This window comes from Panthera onca, chromosome D2 (genome assembly GCF_046562875.1).
Source record: "Panthera onca isolate mPanOnc1 chromosome D2, mPanOnc1 haplotype 2, whole genome shotgun sequence".
NCBI lineage: Eukaryota > Metazoa > Chordata > Mammalia > Carnivora > Felidae > Panthera > Panthera onca.
The window spans coordinates 32,765,617-32,777,948 of NC_138349.1; the positions used below are offsets into that span (position 1 = coordinate 32,765,617).

The window sequence follows — 12,332 nt, forward strand, 5'->3', positions numbered from 1 at the left end:
TGTTAAAGATTGCTCCAGTTTGTAATACCTAAACAAAAACTTACATTAGCATTAAAAAAAATTGGGGGGGGGGGGATGGAATGAATACTCAAATAATCTAATTTACACAGAATGTTTATGTGACTTCTCTGATATTTATACAACTGTCACTCCAAATATGGAAATTTTAAATTCATTTGGGTTTTGGCATCAGACTGCTAGGGGTAATCAAATAGATAGATAATGTTATTTTGATGTTAATTTTAGGGTGCTGCAGTCAATACAAAATGAACAAGAACAAACCTTTTAGAATCTCTGAAATAAAAAAAAAAGAGAGTTTTATTCAAGTTAGGACAGCTGCTCAGGGAACACACTCGTCACAGGAAAGAAAGTGCTCAAGAGAATGAACAGTTTTTGCAGGGTTATGTCCTTTTTTACATCTTTTAAAATCTCAAAAGATTATAGATGCACATATAGGTGGGGATCACAAGTTTTAACATCAAGGAATGCAGCAGGTAGGAGTGTTGATCCATATCTTAAGGACAAGATGGTTTTCCTTTAGGCTACTCATTTACAAAGCAGGTGTATAATGTATGCTTGGTGGGCCATAAGTCAGGCTTTTGGTTTAAACAAAGTTTATGTACATTCAGACTGACTTAGAAAGAACTCTAAGATTGCTTCCCTTATAGATCAAGCCTTTAGAGTTTTTTCCTATGAGAGCCCCAGTCAAAATAAAAATATGTCTACTACCTGCCTGCTAATATCTTAGATTTCCTTAACTGTGAGTGGACAAGTTATTTTATTCCACAATTAGTTGTAAACAGCCATGAGAAAAGTAACAACAGATTCTAGGTTTAAAATAGAAGGAAATGCCTGTACTTAAATGAATTATAAATATTGATATGAATATAAATATTGATCTGACCGATAAACGGTGAGAGAGGGGTTAGAGAGATTACACTGTCCCCATAACACATTCTGAGTCCTTCTTATGGATGATTAACTAGTAAGGAAATCTTTCAACAAAGAAATGGGTATTAATTAAAATAAATCTTTATGATTATGAAGTATGAATTGCATACAGGTTATCCAGAGGAAATTCCTAGGCAACTTGCAAATAGGAGGCAAAGATCTTGAGTCATCTCTAGACTGAATTCTTACTATAATTCTCAAATATAGAGAAGAAATTTCTAGAAAGTAAATTTAAGTGGAGGCCTCACCTTTTGGAGGTTGTCAAGGCTCATTGATTAAGAGTTTCTCTTGGTTAAATGAATCCTTTCTCCCTCAAATAAATAAGAAAATTCAATGTACCAAAACTATAACTCAAATCTAAAAGTCAGGAAACTTTGGGAGTACCAAGTGTGATCACATCACCAGATGTTGGAGCTCCACATTTTGTCCAAACAAATCCCACCATTTGACTGGACTTCTTGGACCAAGCACTCCAGGGAACAAACTGACATTCCATCAACTTTTGAACCTTAACATGGTCATAATTTACTGTGGAAACACTATCGAAGGAATATTATGTTCTTGAAAGCTTCCCAGATTATAAACTCTGAACTAGAGCTAGCAGTGAGAGTGACCAGACAGACAGACAAAATTTAAAAGTTCATGCTCCCAGAGAAGTGGCACCACCTTCAAACCCAGGCAAGGGGCCCCTGCCCTAGTCCTGCATCCTACAGGGACCCATAAACCAGAAACCCCAAATGATGAATTTAGTGAAAATTACATGGTCACTTCTGTCACTCAGGACCAGGGGCTCAGTGATGGCACTGGGCAACTCACAATGTTCTACATTTGCTGCTGTGCTTCACACAATTCAGGCTCCAGAAAAACACTCTGCCATATACCTTCTCCTGTGTCCATGAAAGAAAAGATGACCGTATCCAAATGAAGAATTGAAGACTGAGGCACTGCTGATATCAGAAATGGGCATTGTTGGGGCACCTGGATGGCTCAGTAGGTTAAGCATCTGACTTCCGCCCAGGTCATGATCTCACAATTTGTGGGTTTGAGCCCCACATTGGGTTCTGTGCTGACAGCTTGGAGCCTGGAGCCTGCTTCAGATTCTGTGTCTCCCTGTCTCTCTGACCCTCCTCCGTTCATGCTCTCTCTCTCTCTCTCAAAAATGAATAAACTTATAAACATTTAAAAACAAAAGAAGAAGAAATGGGCATTATTTCAGAGTGTGGGGAGGATTTGAGCTGGAAAATAATTAGGGAAAATAGATTATAATTCTTTCCTCTCAAATAGCATGACTGCAATACAGTTTTTGAATAATGAAATATTTGCCAGTAGAGCAAAGTGTTCATTTTCTCGAACTCTTCATATCCACCATTCATAATTTAGTACAGTTTTTATAACAGTTGTACAGGCAGCTGAAGAATTAAATATTATATAACATATATACTTGATAATTATACCCTAAATTTGTATGCATATAAGTCTAGATATAACATATATGAGACACAATACTTATTCTTCTCATTGACAACTACAATTATAAATAGTTTCAGGCTTACAGAAATATTTAGCAAGACTTAATTAACTTTTTAAAAACTGACTTACAGTTACATTTACATTTAAATAAAACTTACATTTAAATAAAATTAAAATTTGATATTCATTATTATTTTTCGCCTTGCCTTTAAATTTAGCAAATAATTGTTTAATGTTTTTAAACTTTTTAATTAATTTATTTATTTTGAGAGAGAGAGAGCGTGCACAAACAGGGGACAGGCAGACAGAGAGGGAGAGAAAGAGAACCCCAAACAGGTTCTGCATTGTCAGCGGGGAGCCCGATGCGGGGCTTGAACCCACAAACCATGAGATGATGACCTAAGTCAAAAACAAGAGTCAGACGCTTACTGACTGAGCCACCCAGGTGCCCCGCAAATAATATTTAATATATTAGAAGAAAAATAATTTTTTAAGACACCGAATTTAAAAAATTTTTACATTTTCTTAAATATATATGCTTTGTATAACAAGATATTTAAGTTTCATATCCTTTTTGTGGCAATTGTAAAAATTGGACTCAAAGTTTTTGACACACCTCCCATACAGAGGTAGGGGGTTCATATACCCTCTGGATGGGCTTATAACTGCTTCAACCAACAGAGTACAGTGAAAGGGACACTATATGGCTTTTGAGGTGAATTTGGACTAGGTTCTGCAGCTTCTGCCTTGCTCACCAGAACAGTCATTCCTCAAGCCCTGAGTCTCCATTTAAAAAGTCCAACTAGGGGCGCCTGGGTGGCGCAGTCGGTTGAGCGTCCGACTTCAGCCAGGTCACGATCTCGCGGTCCGTGAGTTCGAGCCCCGCGTCAGGCTCTGGGCTGATGGCTCGGAGCCTGGAGCCTGTTTCCAATTCTGTGTCTCCCTCTCTCTCTGCCCCTCCCCCCTTCATGCTCTGTCTCTCTCTGTCCCAAAAATAAATAAAAAACGTTGGAAAAAAAAAAATAAATAAAAAATAAAAAAAAATAAAAAGTCCAACTATCCTGGGGCTGCCATACCGGGAAGAAGTGTAAGCCATTAAGAATAGACCACATGCATGGGGTGCCTGGGTGGCACAGCTAGTTAAGCGTCATGATCTCATGGTTCACGAATTCAAGTCCTGTGCCGGGGCTCTGTGCTGACAGCATGGAGCCTGCTTCAGATGCTGTGTCTCCCTCTCTCTTGGCCCTTCCCCGGCTCACGCTCTGTCTCTCCCTCAAAAAGTAATAAACATTAAAAAAAAAATAGACCACATGCAGGCATTGCTGTTAATAGTCCCAACTAAGCCAAGCTTTCAAATATTCCCATCCCAAATACCAGACAAGTGAGTGAAGAAACCTACAGATGATTCTGCACCCCCGTCATGAAAGTCTCCCCCAACTATCTCAGTCATGCCAGCTCAGACTCCAGACATCATGAAGCAGAGAAAAGCCATTTCTGCTGTACCCTGTTCAAATTCCTGACCCAGAGAATCTATAACAATATAAAATAGTTGTAATTTTGTACCGTCCGATTTGGGGATGGTTTGTTACACACCGACAGATAACTTGAATGCTTTGAATAGAGTTACATTTTTTTAACTTATATCATTGGGAATGATTATTAATTAAACCAGTGATAGAAAATATAAAAGTAGAGAGAAGGAAAAACAATTTCAGAAACAAAAGAAGAAAGAGGGCCTTCTAGTTACAACAGCATGAAGGAGGTGGCAATTCCTTTCTATAATAAGTTATACCCGTACTTTAGAGAAGATAGATATATTTTACCATATTCCTGTCAGTAAGTACAACTAAAAACCCTGGACATTATATGTATATGAGGAAGAAAACTCTAAAAGGTGGAGGGAAGAAGGCAGACTGGCTAGGGACCTTGGGTCCCTAGAAATGACATAGTGGTGAACTCCCTGAGTTTTCTTTTTGCTTTATATATCCCAAATTTGGAGGAAGCTAGCTCTGACCCACCACCATGCCAGAAATAGCAAGCAATGCTGTTCCCTCACCCCCTCCAGTGTTAACGGAAGCCAAGTGAGGAACCAGATTTCTATTGTCATTTGTCAATAACGGGGCAGAGCCCCACTTCCACTGCCAGATCAGTGTCAGAGTGAACTAGCTAAAACAGAAGGTTTAAATAAGACAGTCTTATAAACACCCAAAATATCCAGGTTTCGGGGTGCCCGGGTGACTCCATCGGTTAAGCATCTAACTCTTGATTTTGGCTCAGGTCATGATCTCTCAGTTCATGAAATGAAGCCCCATGTTGGGCTCTGTGTTGACAGTGCAGAACCTGCTTGGGATTCTCTCCCTCCCTCTCTCTCGGCGCCTCCCCTGCACATGCACTCTCTCCCTCTCCAGGTAAATAAATAAACATTAAAAAATGTCCAGGTTTTGACCAAAAATCATTCATCATGCCAATAACCAAAAAGACCACAAACTGAATGAAAAAAGATAATCAGTAGATGCTAGAACAGAGATCTTAGTTTAATTCTAGTTTAAATGCTTGTTTAATTTCTAGTTTATTTTCAAATAGAAATTCTAGTTTAAATATTTACTAATATATTTAAAATAGTCACGTGAATTGGTCTTTGAGAGTTTCAATTAGTATGTAAGTATAGGTAAGCCACTAAAATATGTTATGATTTAAATACCTGGTGCCCTTTTTTGGTTTTTTTTGGAAGGCCATGCTCATTTTATTAACCTATACACTGTGTAGGGGCACCCGGGTGGCTAAGTTGGTTAAGTGGCCAACTTCAGCTCAGGTCATGATCTCACACTTTGTGAGTTTGAGCCCCATGTCGGGCTCTGTGCTGACAGCTCAGAGCCTGGAATCTGCTTCGGATTCTGGTCCCTCTCTCTCTCTCTGCCCCTCCCCTGCTTGTGCTCTCTGTCTCTCTGTCTCTCTCTCAAAAATAAATAAACATTTTTTTAAAAACCTATACAATGTGTAAAGTATAAGTCTAGAATTTTAAATCACAAGCTTTTCTAGAAATCAATAAGAAAGTACAAATAAGCTATGTTAATCTGGACAGAAAAATTCAATAATCTTAAGGGACTTTATTTGCTCACAAAACTTTAAAGTTCAGAAGCAGGGCAGGTTTTTGGCCCAGTGGGATCCAGGGCCTCCAGAAAAATGACAACAGAACTTAGTCCTTGTTCATTACTGCTAGCCTCTGGTTTCTCCTCAGACTCTCTCCACGTGGTACAAATTCAGGCTTCCATAGTCCTTAGTTCATAGGATCTCTGCAGAGACTTCTTTCAACAGTCCCAGCACAAGTTCTGTTGAGAGTTCTTTTTAGCCTACCTTGAGTCACATGCCCGTTCTTTAATCACTGTGGCTAAGGAGCTGCAGGACTCTGGAAGGCCAGACCTGGTCACGTACTCATCATCTAAGCCACAGGAAATGGGTTCCTCACAATAAATAAGAATTGTTACCAGGGGATGGGGAAGGAGATGCTCAACAAAAAACAACATATATCCACACATAACCCAATGGAAAAGCTTTCACAGGTAAAGGATATGAAGAAACAATTAATGATAAAACTATATGGCCAATAAACATGAAGATAACTTCAACCTCACCATTAACCAGGGAAATGCAAAATAATTCTTTTATTCTTTTTTGCCCATCAGATAAAAGTTATCAAGTGTAGGTAAGGCTATATGGGAAAATGAGAACTTTCCATACATTTGGTGGAAGTAGTAAGTTATACAGACCTTTGGGAAGGCTATCAGAAAGCACATCCTTTGACCCAACAATCTACCTTATACAACTCCATCCAAAGAAATTCACACACATGCACACAAATATATGAAAAAGATATTTGCTTTGGCAACGTAATAGCAAGAGAAAAAATAAAGGAATAATTAAATAATGGGGTTTTTGTAGTATTGAATCCTATTCAACCATTAAAGAAATTTAAAGATCTCAGGATCTATTTTTGAGACAAAAAAAGAAAAGCAAGTTGTGGAACAGTACACATATATGATCCGATTTATTTAAAAATAGAATTTGTATTATATGTATATTCATATGGAGATGTCTGGAAGGGGACTACATGGATGTACACAAAACTGTGGGCAATGGGACATGACGGGATGCAATGGAGAAAAGTGTCACTCTTTACTCTTATACTTGTGGATCATTTAAGTTTTGTACAATGAGATGGTAGTATTTATACTTTCGTCATTAAAAAAAGAAAAAGAGGCAAATGCAAATCCCAACAAGAAATGCAAATGGCCAGTAAGCATATGAAAAGATGGTCCTCCTCATCAATAATCAAAGAAAAGAAAGATAAATTTTGTCTGAGTGACAAAATTATTAAGGATTCAGGGTTGGTGGGAGTGTAGGCAAGCAGGCACTCGACTGATGGGACTTACTAAATTAGTATCGTCTTTTTGGTGGTATTTCTCAAAATGTTAAGTCATGAGATCACGACCTTTTTCTTTTAATATGAAGAAAAAGATAGCATGTAATTCTGTTTCTTTAATGTAAAGAAAAAGATGGTTATCACAAATGAGTTTCATTTAGGAATGGTAATCAGTGTCTAATTAGCACAGTGCTTGCAATTAATACAAACAACTAAAGAAACGTTTTTTTTTTTAAAGATTTCAAAGTGAAAACATTTCTTTCCTCTATAATGTTTGCATTGTTTATTAATCTCTTAGTAAGCAAGGAAATTAGTTCCTCCAGAGCTACCAAACTTTTACTTTCTATTAGAAATGTGGATACTATTTATTTGATTTACTTGGACCAATGCTGTGAACTGCTGTTCAAATTATAGTTATTTTAATCATGATTATTATAAAAATTAATAATGGTTAAAAAAAAGGATCCTGAGGAGAGGAAGTGGGAGGGGAGGAGACGGAATGTTTATGAAAGGACAATGGGAGGGATCCTTGTGCTGACGGAACTGCTCTGTGGTGTTGGAAACATGAGACCACATGCGTAATAAAATTGCGACACACATATAGGCTTAAAAGTAAAACTGGGAAAAAGTGAAGATGAGTGGATTATACCAATACTAATATTCTGATGATGTGTACTGTAATCTTGCAAGGTGTTACCTTTAGAGAGTACACAGGATCTCTCTGTATTATGTCCTACAACTTCATGTGAATCTACACTTTTCCCAAAATTAAAGTACAAATTGATGAAAATGATTCAACACATGTTCATAGCTAATATTTTTAAAGGGAACAAATTTAGAATCTTGCCTTTTTGCTTTCTTAATGATGTCTTTTCATTAAGAGAAGTTCTCAATTTTAATAAGATACAATTTAATCAATCTTTTTCTTTATGATCAGTTATTTTTTTGTCCAGTTTAATATTTGTCTACCCTATGATCATGAGAATATTCTTCAGTGTTACCTTTTATTAACTTTATTGTTAACTGTCTACAGTCTATGTGAAATTAATGTTTGGGTATGTATAGCTAGTTAAGATACACTGTTGTCTTATGACTATCCAATTGACCCAATACAACATATTGACATGATCACCCTTTCCTCACTGCACTATAGTACCATTTTTGTCACAGATCAAGTGACCACATATGTGTAGGTCCGTTTCTGGACTCCATTCTTTTCCATTGGTCTATTTGTCTATCTTATAGCCAAAGCTATGCCATTTTGTTCTAAACATTATTTATCTTAATAATAAGAGGTAATACATAGTAGGAGTAGGCCTTCCAACTTTGTTCTTCAAAATTCTCTTGTCTATTCTTGGCCTTTTGCAATTATACATGACATTTGAAATCAGCCAGTCAATTCCTACCCAAAAAAGGCTGGGATTTTTACTGGGACTGAAATGAATCTACACATCAATTTGGGAAGAACTGACATGTTTGCATTAGTAAGTCTTCCTAGCCATCAATTTGGTATAGCTCTCCTTTAATTCCTCTCAGAAATAGTATACAGTTTGATATGCAGAGATCTTGCACTATTTTAGATTTATTCCTAAGTATTTAATTTTGTTATTATAAACTCTATCATCTAAAAATTTTAGATGATATTTGTAATATAGGAATACAATTGAGTTTTATATATTGACCTTGTGTTTATCTTTTTCCTTGCTCTTAATTTATTCCTGCATCTGTGCTTCCATCTGGGATCATTTTTCCTTTAGCCTGAACAATTCCCTTTAGCAATTTTTTGTGTGGGTTTGTTGGTGGAGATCTTTCTCAATGTTTGTTTTCTAAACACATTTTTATCTTAACTTCATGTCTGAAGGATATTTTGCTGGGTATAGAATACTAGGTTAGCTCCTTCTAAGACATTATTTAACTTTTTATAGCTTTCCACATTTCTGTAAAAAGTGACGTGTGTCTTATTATTCTCTTTTGAAGGTAATGTGTCTTTTAATGCATATTATTTATAGATTTTCTCTTTGCATTCTGCCTCAAGGATTTGTGGAGGAATGTTGCATGTGCAGCTTGACAAGGTGAGCTAGTATCAGTCTCTAAGATGTGAGGCCTCCCTCTTCCTCCCAGATATCAAAAGCCATCACAGCTTTTCAGCAAAAGTACCTACATAGACTGTCCCTGTTCCCTTTAGGAACAAGTCCTTTTGCCATCCACTGCATGTATGAGTGGGAGTAAGGTTGAGAGGCTGCCCCACCTGTCTCTTCTATAGCCGTACCTCAATCAATAACTCACACATTGTTCAAGGAGCCTACTGATACCAATAGTTTTTTTTTTTCTCTGTACATAGAATATCCCCAAAAGCCATCTGCATTTCTGCATTAAGCCTATGTTACGCAATTTTTGTCTGTCTACCTTCAGTCCAATCCCATCTGTTTCCTATTTTTTCAAGGATTCTCACAATGTCTGGTCCATTGATAGCACTCCTTCATGTTTTTCAATGTCAAAGTATGTGCATGGATACACATGAGTTTGTGAACCCATGTAACTTGTTTGTAATTCTTAGACTTGGGAAAGAAGGGAGGAGTTGGGAGAGGCAAGAACTTGCTCTCAGTTGGCCATCTTGATTCAATCTCAGCTAAATTTTTAAGCACATATTGAACTCTTTTAATACCAAACACAGACAGCTGCTAGTATCATATGATCTAATGTGGAAATCTTTGGTTCTGAAGTGATGTCATATTAAGCTATTTCAATTTAGCATGGTCTCCATGCTAAAACTGGCATCTGCATGACACGTGTGAATAAATTTCATTTTCCTTCATGAAAATTACCTTTTAGATATTAATACTAGATCTCAAAAGAATTGAGAGTTCTGTATTACAGATTCCTACTAACATATAACAATAACAACACAAATAATATTTTTGCTCAACTATAACAAAAAACAGTATTTTTTAAAAATAGCTATTTTAAAAACTTTGTTAAGTGCTAAAATTAAAAATAAGGAAGAGCAACTCAGATCCCGAGGTGAAAAAAAAAAAAAAAGAAAGATCCTGAGATGTTATTTCTCTGTACTCCACCCTAAAATTACTCAATCAACAGACTCTTCTGCCAATAATAATAAATTCAGGAATAATTTATCACTGATTTACCATTGATGTTACAGTGTAAATTCCAAATTTGTAAATCTAAAATAATCTCCAATTGGTTGTACAATAGAAATTTTATATAAACACATGCAATCCCAAAATAATATAAACTCTAAATATTCAGAGCTAAATCTAAAGAGTTCAACAAAACACTCTTTTAAAAAATATTTAGGAGGGGCGCCTGGGTGGCGCAGTCGGTTGAGCATCCGACTTCAGCCAGGTCACGATCTCGCGGTCCGTGAGTTCGAGCCCCGCGTCGGGCTCTGGGCTGATGGCTCGGAGCCTGGAGCCTGTTTCCGATTCTGTGTCTCCCTCTCTCTGCCCCTCCCCCGTTCATGCTCTGTCTGTCTCTCTCTGTCCCAAAAATAAATAAAAAACGTTGAAAAAAAAATTTTTTTTAAAAATAAAAAATATTTAGGAGTACCTGGGTGGCTCAGTCAGTTAAGCGTCCGACTTCAGCTCAGGTCATGATCTCATGGTTCGTGGGTTCGAGCTACACATCAGGCTGTCTGCTGTCAGCACAGAGCCTGCTTCGGATCCTCTGTCTCCCTCTCACTGGTCCTCCCCAGCTTGCATTCTCTCTCTCCCTCTCTCAAAAATAAATAAACCTTAGGGGCGCTAGGGTGCCTCAGTCGGTTAAGTGTCCCACTTTAGCTCAGGTCATGATCTCACAGTTGATGGGTTCAAGCCCCACATCAGGCTCTGTGCTGACAGCTCAGAGCCTGGAGTCTGCTTCGGATTCTGTGTGTCTCCCCCTCTTGCTGCCCCTCCCCTGCTCATGTTCTGTCTTTCTCTCTCTCTCTAAAATAAATAAACATTAAAAAAAAGAAAAGAAAAATATTTAATGCACATCTAACATGTCCTAGGTGCCATTCTAGGCCTGGGATATATCAGTGAACAAAAGAGACAAAACTCCCTGGTTTGTGTTTATGTTCTAGTAAATACATATAATTTGAATGATCTAAACTTTGCCCTTTCATCCAGAAATTACTAATAAGGTAGATAAATGCTTTATGCCCAAACACAAATATGCATGTTTCTTCTAGCAGTCCATCACACAATCACATGAAAATATATTTGACTTACAGCTATAAAATAAATAAGTCACAGAGATGAAAAGTACAGCATAGGTATATCAGTAATATCGTAATGTTGTTGGGTGACAGATGGTGATTACACTTACCATTGTGAGCACAGGATAATGTATAGAATTGTTGAATTAATATGTGGTACACCTGAAACCAATGTAACATTTATGTTAACCACACTTCAATAAAAACTAAGTAAATAACTAAATAAAAATACATTTGAGAACATTTGTACCACAGACACACATTTAGCTACTGACTTCAAAACATTAGAATATCAATACCTTGTCAGAGAATGTGAGAAAGGTCAGGGATCCTAAAATTTATCTGCCTATGTTTTTCACCTGGAAACGGAGGTAGTGGCTAGAGGTTAGGTAAGTATACCAGATTTTAAGTAACTCCTACCAGATCTCAGTTTCTACCTCCAAAATAAGCAACTGAAATAATACAGATGTCAGACCTGTGCAGACTGAGGAAAACATTGGGTCTTAGCTGGAGCAAGATTTTGATCATCCAGAGTTGCACTGTCCAAATGGTAGCTGCTAATCAAATGTAGTTACTTAACTTTGAATTAATGAAAATTTTAAAATTCAGCTCCTAAGTCAAAGTAGCCACATATAGCCTGAATATATATAGCCACATATATAGCACTGAACATGCAGATAGAGAAGATTTCCAACATTGCAGAACGTTCTATCAGATGGGGTTTCAGAGAATGAGAAGAAAACACTGCCACTCCTGGGAAAGACCAAAACTTTCCCAAGAGGGCTACAAAAAGTGGCGACTATAATAGCAAAAACTAATTTTTCTTCTCTCTCCTTTGGCTATTTCCATCCCTGCTTCTTCTAGAAAATCTGTCTCTCCTTTCCTTACTCTTTCTCTCCCTCGCTTCTCACATTTTTTCCCACCCCATTTCTCACCCCCTTCTTCATTTTTTCTAATAGCAGCTACACAGTCCACAGGTAACGATTACAACATTTATTGAGGTTTAACTTTTTTAATATTTATTTCTCAATGTTAAAATTTAAGAAGCCGAATCTTTCTGTTTCCAAAAAATACAATATTTAGAGGTGACCTTTTTTTAAGGTATATATGAACTTCAGTGTATTTTCTTCCCTGAGATCATTATTTTTCCTTAGAAAGAGTTTCTCACCTTCAGAACCCCGGGTGGAAGAGATGTACAATTCTCGTCCCAGCCTCTAGGGTTTCCCTCTATCGAGGAAGGCCCAGTCCTGTGGGCCGCGACGCCGGCGCCACACT

The 12,332-nt window shown here is 37.3% G+C and overlaps 1 protein-coding gene across 1 annotated transcript in view; it reads right to left on the bottom strand.

The window, feature by feature from the left end:
• Window positions 1–12,306, bottom strand: part of ENTPD1 (ectonucleoside triphosphate diphosphohydrolase 1) — a 132,206-nt gene extending 119,900 nt beyond the window's left edge. Inside the window, exons 1-2 of the mRNA XM_078434675.2 lie at window positions 12,226–12,306; window positions 11,168–11,219 (exon numbers count right to left, since the gene is read on the bottom strand). The gene's annotated coding sequence lies outside the window, so the exon portion shown is untranslated. The remainder of the gene's footprint in view (window positions 1–11,167; window positions 11,220–12,225) is intronic.
• Window positions 12,307–12,332: the final 26 nt, after the last annotated feature.